This window comes from Tenrec ecaudatus, chromosome 8 (assembly GCF_050624435.1).
Source record: "Tenrec ecaudatus isolate mTenEca1 chromosome 8, mTenEca1.hap1, whole genome shotgun sequence".
Classification (NCBI taxonomy): domain Eukaryota; kingdom Metazoa; phylum Chordata; class Mammalia; order Afrosoricida; family Tenrecidae; genus Tenrec; species Tenrec ecaudatus.
This window is the reverse complement of record NC_134537.1, coordinates 152,086,374-152,102,069: the sequence shown is the minus strand read 5'-3', so window position 1 is coordinate 152,102,069 and position 15,696 is coordinate 152,086,374.

Here is a 15,696-nt window from a genome sequence, read left to right as displayed (position 1 = left end):
CTAAACAGTCATTGCATGATACTCCCTACCCGACATGATCACTGAAGACAGACATGTGTGTAAGCAAACGTGGTGAAGAAAGCTGATAGTGCCTGACTATCAAAAAGATATAGCTGGGGTCTTAAAGACTTGAAGGCAAACAAGCGGCCATCTAGCTCAGAAGCAACAAAGCCCACAGAGGAGAAGCACACAGCCTAAATGAATACAAGATGTTGAATGAACCATGTAGCAGACCCCAAGGAACAAAAACAATCATTGGGTGATCACCTTCCTCACATGAACGCTGAAGACGAAGGTGTGCATAAGCAAGTGTGGTGAAGAAGGCTGATGGTGCCCGGCTACTGAGAGATAAAGCGTCTGGGGACTTAAAGGCTTGAAAGCAAACAAGCGGCCATCTAGACCAGCAGCAACAAAGCCCACACAGAAGCAGCACACCAACATGGGTGATCATGAAGGGCAGAGGAGACCAGGTCTCAAACAACAACGGCGGGGGGTGTGGGGGGCGTGGCGGTGGGAATCACATCACCGTGAATGAGGGGGAGTGCGTGATGGGCACCCAATGCCCATCTGTAGACAGCTGGACATCCCTTCCAGAGGGGTAGTGGGCAGGAGATGAGTCACTCAGGGTTCAGTGTAGCAACAATGAAACTCAAAACCTTCCTCTAGTTCCTGAACGCTTCCTCCCCTCCCAATTATCATGACCCCAATTCTACCTTGGGGACCTGGTTAGACCAGAGGATGTACAGTGGTGCATAGGGATCTGGAAACACAGGGAATCTAGGACAGATGAACCCCTCAACACCAGTGGTGGGAGTGGCGACACCAGGAGGGAAGGGGGTGTAGAAAGGGAGAACCGATCTTGGAGATCTGTGTGTAACCTCCTCTCTGGGAGATGGGCAATGGGAAGGTGGGTGAGGGGAGATGCCAGGAAGTGTAAGATAAGATAAAATAATTATTTATAAACTATTAAGGGACCAGCGGGAAGTGGGGAGCGTGGAGGGGGGGAGGGAGGAAAATAAGGAAACCGAGCTGATTCCAGGAACCCAAGTGGAAGGTGAATTTTGAGAATGACGAGTGCATGTATAAGGGTGCTTTGCTCGACTGATGTATGTATGGATTGTGATAAGAGTTGTATGAGCCCCAATAAAAAGATTTATTAATTAAAAAAAGAAGATAAAAAGGAGAATAACATACACGAATGTTCTAGTACAGGCCACCGAAGAAATCAAACGAATCAGTGTGAGCACATGAGGGAAATGTCCCCAGACACAAGTACTCAGAATGAAGGCCAAGGGAAGGAACCCAAAGGGCAACTTTTAAGCGTCAGCCATGCTTGGGTCTGGGTGCTCTCTTAAAGGTCTGAGGCCCCAGACTGTTAGCTTTGGAGATATTAGGCTTTCCCACTCTGGAGTCCAACTGCAGCGGCGGGCAGGTCCAAATCAAATGGTTCACACAGCTATGCCTGCATCCTAGGAGCTGAACTAATATCAACAATTACATCAGGAAAAATATGTTTACCTTGGTTTCCCGCCACAGAAAATGGGTCCAAAATGATGTTGAACATACGCCTTTCATTCCTGCTTCTATTAGAAGAACAAATAATTTAACAGGTGGGACTCAGAATTCCATGGGTTTTATTTTTTTCTCTTCTTCTTTCTTTCTTACTGTGGAGTATTAAACATTCCTATTTTGCTGAATGGAATCTGGAACCCTTCTTAACAAACCTCACGAAGCTCTATTTATTTTGCAAAAGCCCCCTAACGCTTGCATTAGCAGTGAGTTGGAAAGGCATGGTGAATCCAATCACACGGGACTTTCACATGTTATCAGTACAATATGCCGCTTCAACTAAGAAACTAAATTCCCTGACGAACTCCTCCAAGAATTGATCCAGACAGCAAAAAGAGAGGAAATCCATTCTCCTTTAACAAGGCAATTCGTCCAGACTTCATACAATATCATTTCAGTCTAGAATTTTCATCAGCCCTGCCAAAAACATCAAACAGAAACATTACATGACTTTCCCTCGGTTTTCCCTCTCCAAAGAATAGCCATCTTGTTCCCGGTCTGGGCAGAAGGAGAGGAATAGAGAGAGATGGGTTGGAGCCCAGAGCGGAGCGTTTAACTGTTTCTCATTGCTTGATCCCTCCATGCCATGACAATTATTAACCAAAAGACAAAGGTTCGAGAGTTTGGGGAGACAGTTTCAAGCGAGGACAACCAGAAGTCTAGCCACATAGCAGATGCTCTGTTTCTTAAATGACTACTTCTTGACTATATTCCTCAAGGTATTCACCTTTTGCCTTTTCTTTTTAATTTGTCGGATGTGCTTATTTAATTGATTATGTACTCAGTGAACTGAGATGCTTACACTGTGTGTAGAAAATATCCCAACAAGGGACACAATTGAGAAGTGTATTAGTAAAGACCATTTTAGCCACTATAAAAACAAGTTCCAACTATCACTCCTGAAGAAAAGAAGACACGCTTAAGACAGGCTTTTGTATTTACAGTTTTTAAAAGCTGCCTGCTATTTTCCCTGGAAAGCTAACTGAAATAGTCTATTAATTCTGCTTGTGTCCAAAGTATCCTCATAATTTAGGAATCCTATATTTGTCTCTCATGTGTGCATGTATCTCTGTGTGTGTGTGTGTGTGTGTGTGTGCACTATCCAGTTAACTTAACTCTGATGAACTAGCTTCAGAATCACAGAGTTCAATTCCTGATGTTTGCCACAGTTAAGCATTCAGGAGGACAAGTTCTGAAGTTCACTGCTGTAAAAAAAAAAAAATTCAAATTTTTGATACACTTCCAGAAATCTAAACTCTGAGGCAGTGGGCTTATTTGAATAATAATAGAGAAATTGACTCAAAACTATGCAAAGCACTTTGCATACACTGAACAGTCTGGCAAGATTTCATGTTCACAGACCTATACCTGTCCTTTTTACTCTCCAAGGCCTTGCAAGGACAGGTTCAATACTAAATGTGCCCTGACTTGTTATGAATTATGAAATAGGTCATTAATTCTCTTTTGACCTTCACAAAATATCTGTGTAATCACCAGATCAGGGAATATTGTCCTATATAGTTAAAAATTATGAAACTGACTACTTTAAACCCTATGTAGCCTAAAGATAAATAAATGTGGAACATGAATTTCAAAGACCATTCCCCCACGAGATCAGGCCAGTGGTTGCCTACAAAGAATTTGACTCTAATTATTTGAGTAATATAGATTGCTTCTTCCTTATTGCTCTTCTAAATTCATTCCTAGTGCTTATCTTGTTTTTAAAAAGGATAGTCTATCCCAGATTATTCCTTGACCTTGATGAAATTCTACTAAACAAAAACTCAGAAACTCCTAAGATCTGTTGCCACCAAGCGGGGTGTGAAAACCATTAACACTGGGATTCCCTGAAAGTCTGATGCAAATGCAGACACAATGGACCCTTCCCAGACCTACCAAATCATTCTCCCTTTTAACCACATTCTCAAAGGACGTGTTGTTGGCAGGTTCCATCAAGTCTGTTCTGACCCACATCGACCCTATGCACAACAGAACAAAACACCGCCTGCTCCAGTGCCCTCCTCAGACTTGTTCGAGTACCTGAGCCCATTGCAGCCACTTTCTCAATCTGTCTCATTGAGGGCCTTCCACTGGTTCGCCACTGCCCCTCCACTTTACCAAGTGATGCTTACCCACAATCACATGTCAGCACCATTCCTCCAAATCCTGCTTTATGTGTTGCCCCAAATACTTAGCAGATGGAAAAAGTAACCAAATATAAAACATTCTTATAAACCAATAAGGAAGAAGGGTTGCAGGGAGGAAATGAGCCAGTCAGGGTGCGATATAGCTACAATGAAACATACAACTTTCCTCTAGTTCCTAAATGCTTCCTCCCCACCCACTATCATAATCCTAATTCTACTTTAAAAATCTGGCTAGACCAGAGGATGTACACTGGGACATATAGGAATTGGAAACACAGGGAATCCAGGGCAGATGATCCCTTCAGGACCAGTGGTGAGAGTGGCAATACTGGGAGGGTGGAGGGAAGGTGGGGTGAAAAGGGGGAACCAATTACAAGGATCTACATATAACCCCCTCCCTGGGGGATTGACAGCAGAAAAGTGGAGACGTCAGACAGTGTAAGACATGACAAAGTAATAATAATTTATAAATTATCAAGGGTTTGTGCGGGAGAGGGCAGGGAGGGAGGGGAAAATGAGGAGCTGATACCAAGGGCTCAAGTAGAAAGCAAATGTTTTGAGAATGATGATGGCAACAAATGTGAAAATTTGCTTGATATAATGGATGTATATAAGGATTATGATAAGAGTTGTACAAGCCCCCAATAATAGGAATAAAAAAAGAATGACTTGCTTGTAGTTAAAAAATTTTTTTCAGGGATATCTATAAGATAAAAAAATTTGGTTATAAGAATTTTAAAAAAGGGGAGCTGATACCAAGGGCTCCAATAGAAAGTAAATGTTTACAAAATGATGGCAACATATATACAAATATGGTTGATACAATTGATGTATGTATTGTTATAAGAGCCCCCAATAAAATGGTCTTTTAATAAAAAAAATCAATAAGGAAAGGAAAAGCACACCTTGTAGAAAGTAGGGATTTCTTTCACACAAAAATAAATGCAAGTAAACAGTAAATATAAATAAGCCGGCATGCTTCTTAGATGTACGGATGGCAGGACTTTGCATACTTTAGACACATTATGAAAAGACGCCGGTCCCTGGGAAAGGACTTTATTCTTGCTAAAGTAGAGGGGCGTCAAAAAGAGGCAGAAGACATGCAGCAAGACGAGTTGACACAGGCTCTTCCAGGACAGCTCAAACAGAACAACAGTGGTGAGGATGGCACATGACTGGTCAGTTTCACTCTCCCCTATGTAAGGGCCTCTGGGAGCTGACACCAATTCCACAGCACGTAACAACAGCCACCACCACCTTCTCGGGGAAAATCCAAAAAACTCACCTGCCTGGAGTCGATTCCAATTGAAAGCAGCTTCATAGGACTGAGTAGAATGGTCCCTTTGAGTTCACTTGGTTATAAATCTACCCGCGTTGAGAACAGCATCTTTCCCCTGGCGAGCAGAGTGGCCGGTGGGTCAGAACTACTGACCTTTGGAAGACAGCCCAACTCAGAACTCACTACCTACAGCACCAGGCCCCCTCGGTCCAAGACCGTGGGAAATGCAAACGCAATACAAGATAATACCATTGCTCACTTCTCAAGTTAATCTGTTCAGATCCCAAACTGAAAAGAAGCCGGAGGACAGGCTTCTAGTACCCGCACTGGATGAAAGCTGACGTTGTCGGCTCTCCTTGGAAGGTCGTTTGGGGGACCAGCATTTTGCTTGTGAGTTTCAAAGATTTTGATCATAAATTCTATTTCTAGGAATTCATTCCATAGACATACATGCCCAAGTGTCAAAAAGTAAGTGCAAATGAATTATTGTGTATTTGATCTGTGGAAAGTGGGCTCAGGACATGGAGTCAACGCCGATTCATAGGGACCCCGCAGGACTGCCCCGGGGGTTTCTAAGACTGTAACTCTGAGAATGAAGTGCGAAGCCTTGTTTTTCTCCCAAATAGAAGCTGGAGGTTTCAAACTGCTAGCCTTGAAGTTAGCGGCCCAAGGAGTAGCCACCACACTACCAGGGCTCCTGTGGGAAGGGAAGGCAGCAGAAGATTCATGGAGGAGGAACTGGTTAAATAATGCAGTAAGATCGATAAATCAAAAATTAGATAATAAAAAGAGGTAAATGATATCTAGTGACACGACAAAAACCCATGCCATTCTTAAATGATTAGGAAAATCGCAGAATCATATGTACAATGTGTTACCATTTTTATATTATAAAACTAGGGCAGAGATATACCTATTTTCCCAAACTCGAGCAAACACCGTACTTAAAATTGGTCTACTTTATTGTATGGTATTTGAACTCCAATAATGTCATTTGAAAGAACTAGCTGGGCATATATTCCTGGAAATTGTATGAACTTTTTATGCCTACAAAATGATCTGTAAAGGAATATAAAAGGCTATTGAAAGTACTGAAGCCCTAGGAAAGGAGATAGTGAATGGGATCTTTCCCTATGATTTGAATTTTTAAATAAGCATGTACATTTTTGTATTTTTAAAAACACAATGTAAAATGTTTTATATATCAATACAAATACACATACTCACATCTGGGTATATTTAGGTTGTTTTTGACCTTTAAAAATTGTCGGGGTAAGTCCAAAAGTCTTATGACTTAGGGTTATAGTTCATAAGTGCACCAGTTTATTCCAAACAATATGTGTTTAACCCTTTTGAAATTGTATTCAATCTGTGGACAGCTGCAGGCACGATCTCCCTGCCTTGTACCTGTTCGCGTCTCATGAGGATGGTTGAAAACAGTGGATACCTTTTGTGCCACATAAACACATGATTTTGAGGCCAGGACTAATATTAAGTTTCTAACAAAACTCAAGGGGGAAATCTTCCCAAATCATAGAATTTTTTTCAACCAGTTTTCAGGAATGCTGCTGCACATAAAACAACAATATTAGATGGAGAATTAAATAGTTTTAAAGAAGGTCAGAAAGCCCTCAAAGATGAGTTCAAGGCTGAGAAATTTGCTCAGCAGAGTACAAGTGTCTGAGGGCCTGGGGAATGCCAGAGGATCGTCTTGAAAGGCTCTCTGGAACAAAACAGAATGCTCACAATGACTCATGATGAAGAAGTTTTAAGAAGATTGAGACTTTCCCTGATGAGGTAAGGACCAGGAAATGAGTGACAAGAAACGTCATTGTCCATCACAAGCATGCACCTGCTCACTCGTCTAGGACAGCAAGGATTATCCTACAAGAATTGCAATGGAAAATCTCACCTCATCAGGTCCTCACAACAGACCTGACCTTGCCCTTCAGACTCTGTTTGTTGCGCAAAGTCAAAGAACATTGAAAAGGAGCGCCATTGTAGGTCTTAAAGGATGCTGAAGCTGCCACTCCCATGAGGTCAAAATGGAGGAGAGCAGAACTGCGGGGAGAAAGATGGAAATGGTTTCTTCAGAAGTAGATAGACTTAGATGGAAGTTGGGTTGAGAAACAATAGCTTCACAATTTGATATTTTTGTTGAATAACAAACTATGATTTTGTTGCAACGCGAAACTTACCTTTATATATGACCTCTGTGCCACAGTACTTTTAAGGAAAATGAAAGAAAATGTCAATCAAATACAATAACATTTTCAAGGAGTCTGAATCATTGAAGAAGGCAAAAGTCCAATTGGTTCAATGAATTGCTTCGATAGACAGTTTACTCATTTGTATCTGATGTGAGGAGCTACTTTCCCAGAGGTTGTCTGTGTACCAAACTCCGCCCCCAACTAGCCCTCCTCCAGGCCTACTCATGACTTCACACGCAACTCACCAACATCAAGTTCTATGCAAGCAATCCAAGGGCAATGTGATACAGAAAAGAGGACATAATGTGACACTCTGTCTTAGCACTCCCTTACTGGAAAACTGAAAGCATTCTGTATTGTGTAGTGTCATAAGTTTAAACTCCTTAACCCAACTTTAGAGATTCCTCATCTTGCCTCGCCCCTTGAACTTGGTCTGTCATTAGCTTTCTTATGTCCACTCTGGCAAGAGCTGCCCCTGTGGTGCCTTACAAAGACCCACTCTTTGGGTTTGTCTCCCTTTAGTTTGGAATTCCTATTCCCTCGTTTATTGCATTTCTTCATCCAGCCAACAAGTTCTGTCTCCAGCTTTTTCTGAAGCTGTGGCTGAATCCAGAAACCTTCGATTATCTCCCCTGCCCCCCGCCATTGTGTTATAGAATACCAATCACACATGAATGATTAACATGAGCAATGTATTGCTTTTTAATTTTTTAATGGGTTGGGCAACATTAGTATCAGATATGAGTTTTTTAAAAATCTGACGATCCAGTATTTTCCCCATTCTAAAGATGGATAAACAAGTGTAGATGATGTGGTCAAGTGTATGGAGCTCATATGTATCCAATGCCCATATCTTTACTCTGTACCACACTTCCTCCCTAATCTGTCACTGAAATGATCTTGTAGAACTCTCACATTGTTGACTTAAGAAATACTTGCTGATTGAGTGATGACATTTTTAGTAGCAATATGGTCCAGTTAAAGTGTTTTCCTCAGCTGAATTTGATGAAAAGCCCCTGCTGTGCTTAGAGAGATTTAACTGGCTTCAAACACCCACTTTCTCACAAGACCATGAGCCTCAATCAGAACCAAGAACTGTGTAATACAGAGCATGAAGTTTTACATACCTTCAATGCCTAAAAGCAAACGTAAGATTTTGAGTTTCAACTCAAGCTTTGTTCGAAGAGTCTATGAAAAGGTTTCGTTCAGGAGAGTCTATCATTCATGTTCTATTTCCAGGGCTTCTCTCTGGTAGTCATTTATCGTATGTGAGGTTGCCATGTGAAGTGAGCTGTTTGACTGGATCTCCTGAGAATTATACACAGCAACATAGAACTCTGGGATCCCCCAAACCTGAGCCTGGGAGACATCATAGAATGTGGGAGAGCATTGGACAATTCAGAGTCAATGGTGCAGGGTTCTGATGCAGCTCTGTCACCAACTACAGGGTCCTGTTAGGTAAGATAGTCAACTCTTCTGGGCCTGTTCATTCATGCATACCATGAAAATAATAGCACCTTTCCTTCACAACAATGGAGAGAGTCAAGAGATATCACATATATGAAGATGCAATCTAAACTCCAAACCACTGTCTAAGTCGTCCTGTGAAGTCATTGTCTTTAGAAGAGGTGGTATGCAGTCACGGATGGACCACTAAACAGAAAGAATATCAGATCTGTTGTTGGCTTGGCTGCCAAATCTCTTCATGCCAGAGCAACCAAGATGCTTTGAGTCAGCAGAAATATCCTCAAACCTGCTCTATTAGGCCAGAGCAGCAGGATGCCCCAGAGGAGAAATCTCCACGAGGCTGAGGCGTAAGTGGAAAAGCCCATGAGCTGTGGGGTTCATTTAGGCTGCAACACCCTGCTGGTTTGAGATTTCAAATAGTACTGACCACCCAGGACTAGCTCAGTCTTGGTACCTGAAGCATCTCTTTTCCATGACTCTGATTGATTTTAAGTTATTTTTAACCATACAGATTTAAGTGTGTTTTAGGCCTATAAAGTCACCTCCCTTATTTTTCTTAACTGTATCTTCTATAAATCACCTTAACTCTCAACGTGCTTTCTTCTTAGTAATTCGTAGAATTTTACGGCTTGAAAGGATTCAAAATTCATCTCTTCTAAAAGCCAGGTTTTACAGATGTAGAGATCGAGGACCAGAAAGAGATAGAAGTTGTCCAAGATCAAATATTGAGTGAGAGGTAGAGCCAGAATTGGACCTTGGGGCTTGGGGCTTGCAGCCCATTGCTGTCTCGCGATCGTGCAATCCAAGCTTCAGTCTCTCTTTCCAGCTACAAATGGAAACAATCATAGGGCGCAGCATCTTACGCTGCTATATACCAATGCGGTATAAGAAAATGCTTGCTAAATGTCTTTTTCTTTCTTTTTGCTAAATTTCTTACATGTCGCTGTTTGGTATCTTGGAATCTATTCCAGCTCATAGGTACTGTGTGTACAACAGAACGAAGCACTGCCCTGTCCCGCACCACTCACAATTGTCATTATATTTGAGCCCATTGTTGCACCTACTGTCCTAATCCATCTTGTCCCCGGTTTTCCTCATTTTCACTGCCCATCTGCTTTACCAAGCATTATGTCCTTTTTCAGGGACTATTCTCTCCTAACAATATGTCCAATGTATATGAAACAAAGTCTAACCATCCTTGCTTCTAAAGAATATTCTCCCTGTATTTCTTCCAGGACAGATGTGTTTGTTCTTTTGGCGATCCATGATACTTTCAGTATTCTTTGTCAGGACCTTAATTCAAAGGTATAGACTCCTATTTTGATTTCCTTATTCACTGTCCAACATTCACATGCATACTATAGCTTGGGAAGGGGGTAGGTTAGTCCTCAAAGTAACCTCTTTGGTTTTTAAAACATTAAAGAGGTCTTGTGCAGCAGATTTACTCAGTACAATGTGTCCTTTGATCGCTTGATTGATGCTTCCATGAGCCTTGATTATGGATTCAAGCAAGAGAAAGTTCTTGCCAACTTCAATATTTTCTCCATTTATCATGATGTTAACTATGGTCTAGTTGTAAGGTCTTTGGTTCTCTTTCCATTAACTTTTAATCCATAATGAAGGCTGAAATCCTTTATCTTCTTCATCAAATGTTGCAAGTCTTCTTCACTTTCAGTAAGCATGGTGGTGTCATCTGCCTATCAGGTTGTTCATAAGTCATCCTCTAATCCTGATACTGCATCCCTTTTCATTCAATTCAATTTCTCTGATTATTTTCTCAGCACATAGATTGAATAACCATGAATCACCGATGACCTTTATTTAACTCTGACCCTCCTTAAAAGTTATCCTTTCATTAAATCCTATTCTGTTGCAAACTTTCCTGAGTTTGTGTTCAGAATCTTGCTGTGACCAATTTGTAAACCAGTATCTATTTGAATATGAAAAGGCCAAGGCAGATTCAGCTTCAAAATCTGCCAACTGCCTTTAAGAGTCATACCCCTGCAAGCCCATCACCTCCTCAAAAAAAAATCATTGCTGTCAAGTTGATTCTGAGTCATGGTAATGTCGTGTTGGCAGCTCTTAGAAGGATTGGCTTTCTTGAAATCTTCTCAGAAGTAAATGACCAGGCCCAATGGATCCAAAGCAATGACAGTTAGATTATTAGTTGAGTCCACACTAGTTGTACCACATGAGGACATACGGAGTCAATGTTGTTGTCAGGTGTCATGCAGTCCCTTCGAGTCATAGTGACCGGATGCACAACAAAACTGAATGCTGTGCTCCTGAACCATCCTCACAATTGTTCTGATGTTTGAGCCTATTGTAGCAGCTACCATGCCAGTCCATCGTGTTGCAGTGCCAGTCCATCGTGTTGCTGTGCCAGTCCATCGTGTTGAGGGTCTTCCTCCTTTTCACCACCCTTCTACTTTAACCAAGAATGATGTCTTTCTCAGGGAATTGGTCTCTCCTGGTGACATGGCCAAAGTACATGAGTCAGAGTCTCACCATACTTGCCTCTAAGGAGCTTTCTGGCTGTACTTCTTCCCCAAGACTGTTTTTTGGGTTCTTTTGGCAGTCCATGGTACGTTCACTATTCTTCTCCAGCATCATTATTCAAATATATTGATTTTTCTTTGGTCTTCTTTATTCAATGTCCAATTTTCACGTGTATTTGAGGTGATTGAAAATACCATGGCTTAGGTCAAGCACACCTTAGTCCTTGTAACATCTTTGTTGTTCAACACTTTGAAAAGGTTTTGTGCAGCATATTTACTCATTACAATGCACATAATTTGATCTCATGACTACTGTGTCCGTGAAAATTGATAGTGGATTCAAGCAAGACAAAATCCTTGACAACTTCAATCTTTTCTTCACATCATGATGTTACCTATCAGTCGAGTTCTAAGGATTTGGATTTTCTTTATATTGAGTTGCAATCCATACGCAAATTGTCATTAGAATAACAAATAAAGCAACTTTAATATTTAAATAAAAGCCCATAGGAGAAAAATAAGATTCAGTTCACATACTTTCCATAAAGACAGATTTTAAAGGAGGCAGGTATGGACCGAATCTGGCTGAATTCTCACGAAGAGTTTGTGTATTTCTATGAGAAATAAAAGCATGGCATGTTTCATCCTTTATGGCATTGTTGTTTGGTAGTTTAGGAGGATCCTGAGAATTGTTCTCAAAAGAAACATCGAGGGTCACAGCATCAACTACTGTAAAAATTGGGGCTTAATCTGGATGTGTCAATGGGCATTTTGTAGTGTGGCAGAGTAATGCATGGGTGTCAACCCCTAGAACAAATACCTTGAAGGAGATATCTGTTCTACCACTGAGATCTTAAAGAACCCCCGGCTCTATGGAACAAAAATAGAGGCCGGCCAGCCACTCTTTGTACTCTCAATGGTATGGCTGTTGGTCATGCTCCTTTCTGCCTCTTTTCTTTACAGAAACTAAAATAGCAGAAAAGACAGTCATTGAATTAAATGCTCAATTGAACATGTTTGCTTTTGCCATCTCAAAGGGCTTTGCAACGTCTCCCTTCCCTGAGCTCATCGACAGAAACCCAAACCAGTTGTCCCTGTCTTCCTTTTAGGTGGGTATTTCCTTAAGAAGTCTATGGAAGCAACCAATAATATTGTCTTTGTGCAAGTATAACATAGATTTACAAACATCCATTGAACAAATATCCACTGTGTCATCAACTGTATGGCAGATATATATATATGTATATATATGCACTGAGCATAAATTAATAAATAAGATTCATAAGGAAGTCAAATTATAAAACAAACAAATAAGTGATATAGTTTCAGAGAGTAAGAAATGTACTGAAGGAAAGAATGCAGGAAAAGATTGAGAGCAGCAGTTCTCAACCTGTGGGTCACGACCCCTTTAGGGGGTCAAAGGAACCTTCACAGGGGGTACCTAATATATCCTGCATATCAGATATTTACATTACAATTCATAAAAGTAGAAAAATTACAGTGATGAAGTTGCAATGAAAATAATTTTCAGGTTGGGGGTCACCCCAACATGAGGAACTGTAATAAAGGGTCATGGCATGAGGAAGGTTGAAAACCACTGGTCTAGAGAGATACTGAAGGCAAGAGAACAATCCTATTTTAGAAAATCTAGTCAGGAGAGCATCACTGGAGAAGTACCTGTCCCAGCCAAAGTTTCATACATATTCTATTAACATGATGGAGCAGGACACCATGATGTAAACTAGTCAGCTACTCCTACCTCTTTCTCCTTCACACACATAGCACACACTCCGGTCATGCTGAGTTATGTTATTTCATGAGCACCATAGGAGCTTGGTTCTGACTCTTAGCAACAACAGCAGATGTGAACTTCCCTTTGACTTTCTGAGACTTTTAAATCTTTACAGAGTAGAAAGCCTCATCTTTCTCCTGCAGAGCCACTGATAGGTTCAACCTGCAGACAGCTCAGTGCACACCCCACTGTGTCACCAGGGCTCCTTGTGGCCACATAGACCCTTCTTTTTATATTGCCCTTTGCCCCATTTGCTTCTCTAATCTCCCTTCCCATCCTTTGGGCAATTATTTCTTTATCTGATTCCCTGCCTAGGACTTCACTACATCTTTACCCCCGCCTTCAGTGAGCCTTGCACACATGTACATTTACTAAATCACGTGTAATATGTGGCCAGATTCTTCACACTATATTAGAATGACAGAATGGGTTCTCTGTCTCCTTTGAGACTATAAATTCCACTTTATGTGTCTCCAGCATCACCTACAGCACGCAGCCCATAAGGCAGTGAAGCCAGACAAGCTACAATCCTTAATGAACCTGTGTGATTTTAGAAGCTTTTTACTTTGATTTTACAAATTAGGAAAAGGAGGCTCAGGGAGTTTTTCTCACCTGCAAGGTCACTCTACTAATAAATGGTTCGAATGGGGATGTAACCGTGGGTTTGCTGCAAACAGATCACACAAGTAGAGAAATGGGGCTGAGTTAACCAGGGTGGAAGAAGAGTCTGGGCTGGAAATAGCAGAATCACTGGCAGCCCCTGCACAGGTGTCTTTTTGAGCCTGAACAGATCTTTGCATTATCCCCTTTCCCCACTGGCCAGAAACTGAAGCTTATCTCTGATATTTAACGATCCAAGGAATTGGACAGAGTTTCATGATGTGGATGGAAAATGTTGCCTGCTTCTGTCAAATTTTAAAATCATCCAGTGGTTGTCTTATGTCTTCAAGATCTTTCATTCTAAAAATATATTTTGCCTTGGAAATGTCCCTTAGAATGTCAAAATAGGGCATGATCATAAGAATGGCCAAAGAAAACCCTGGTGGAATCAAAAGTGTTGCTCCAGAGTGAATAAATTATGCTGGGCCCTGTGTCTAGGCTTCCTGGGGATTTGTCTTAGCTCACTGAAGCAGAGCACCACTGTTGAAGGGCTGAAGTCCGTTTAAAAAATCAACAACAGTAAGATACCCTTCAGCTACAGATAAGTAGCCTTCAGGTGAACACTCCCCCTGGAAAATCTGAAGAGCTGTGGGCATTTCAGGAGGGTGTTACTCTGGGTACTTTAAAGAACCAAATCCACAGAAACTCATATGTATAAAAGAGAGTTTTATACATAAAGGGTAAGTGCGCATCAAGAAAACATCCCAACCTAGTGCTGCCCAAACTCACAAGTCCAACATTAACTCATATGTCCAACACCAATCCACAAACTCCTCCTCCATCTCACAAAATGCACATTATGATGCTGACTTCAGGAGGAAAGCTTAGCCAGTGAACATGTAAGCATCTCAGCGCTGGCAGGGTCACCACATGGCTGCTGCAGCACCCAGGGCTGCATCAGGGTAGGTCCATGTGGCATCTCCTTGGGGATGTCTTGCAGGAAGTGAACCTTGCCAGCTGAAGCAGGGAACTGGCCAAGGCAACTGTACCCTGGTCCGACCATCAGAAAACAAGAGACCCAAGAAATCGAAAGGCAAGACTCACTGAGCCATTTATCATGCCGCCCTTCCATTAACCCCACGTGTGTTTATGGACCAGGTTGGCACAATAAACTAACTCAAGGAGCTTGGAAAGCTGAAACCAGCAACCATTATTTGTTCTAAGATCTCCACCAGTATAAGTGGACAAGGATCCTTCTTGTCTTCATTTCATTAGGGTTTTGGGGGTTCAGTGACCTCCCCTTGATCATCTCTAAGAACTGCTATCTCCACTGATTCATCCCCCTTTTAAGTAGAAATTGAGTGGAGAATTGCATTGCTGCTTACCTTGTCTCTTTTCTAGAATGATCTTTTTGAGGATAAGGCCATGCCTCACAGAGAATATGACCATGTCTCACACCTAGGCACTCCCTACAATGTTCCACACACTCTTCTCTGCTCAGGGGATGCTTGGTAAGCTCAGGTTCATGGATTGATTCTCCCCTTGCCTGCACAGACACCTGCAGAGCTATGAGCATTCACCACCCAACATAAACTGTCCCAATCCAGAGCTACACACCAAAGCCAGCACTTCCCACATCCTCATGTCATATTCAGAGGCGGCACCACCTGAAAGGAAGGAAATACCTTTTCAATAGGCCTGCCTGAGTTAGGAGTCAGGAAGTAAGCCATTTAGGAAGTGGGCACACAAAGCATCCCCTATGCGCTATGGCACTGAAACAAGGCACCGTTTGCAAAACGTGAGGGGTGAACCATAGACATTGCTTATTCGGCCATTATTCATTCACACCAGATAACTAGGATCAGAAAGCCTAACACTCAGGTCTGGGGCAAAGACATCTGAATCAAAAGCAGAAAAGAAGGTTACTGTGTTCCTAAGTATAATTTTATTCAAGCCACAAATTATTCAAGTAATTACTCCAAAGTAGTTTTTCTGAAGATTGGCCAGTCCATGTCCATTTTAAAATGAAGGAATGATTGAAGAGATAATAATAATAAAATTTGAGAAGTTGACCAAAATATATGTATAGCTATTTTACAGGGGGAAAAAATCATCAGGCCTTTGGCAGGCCCTA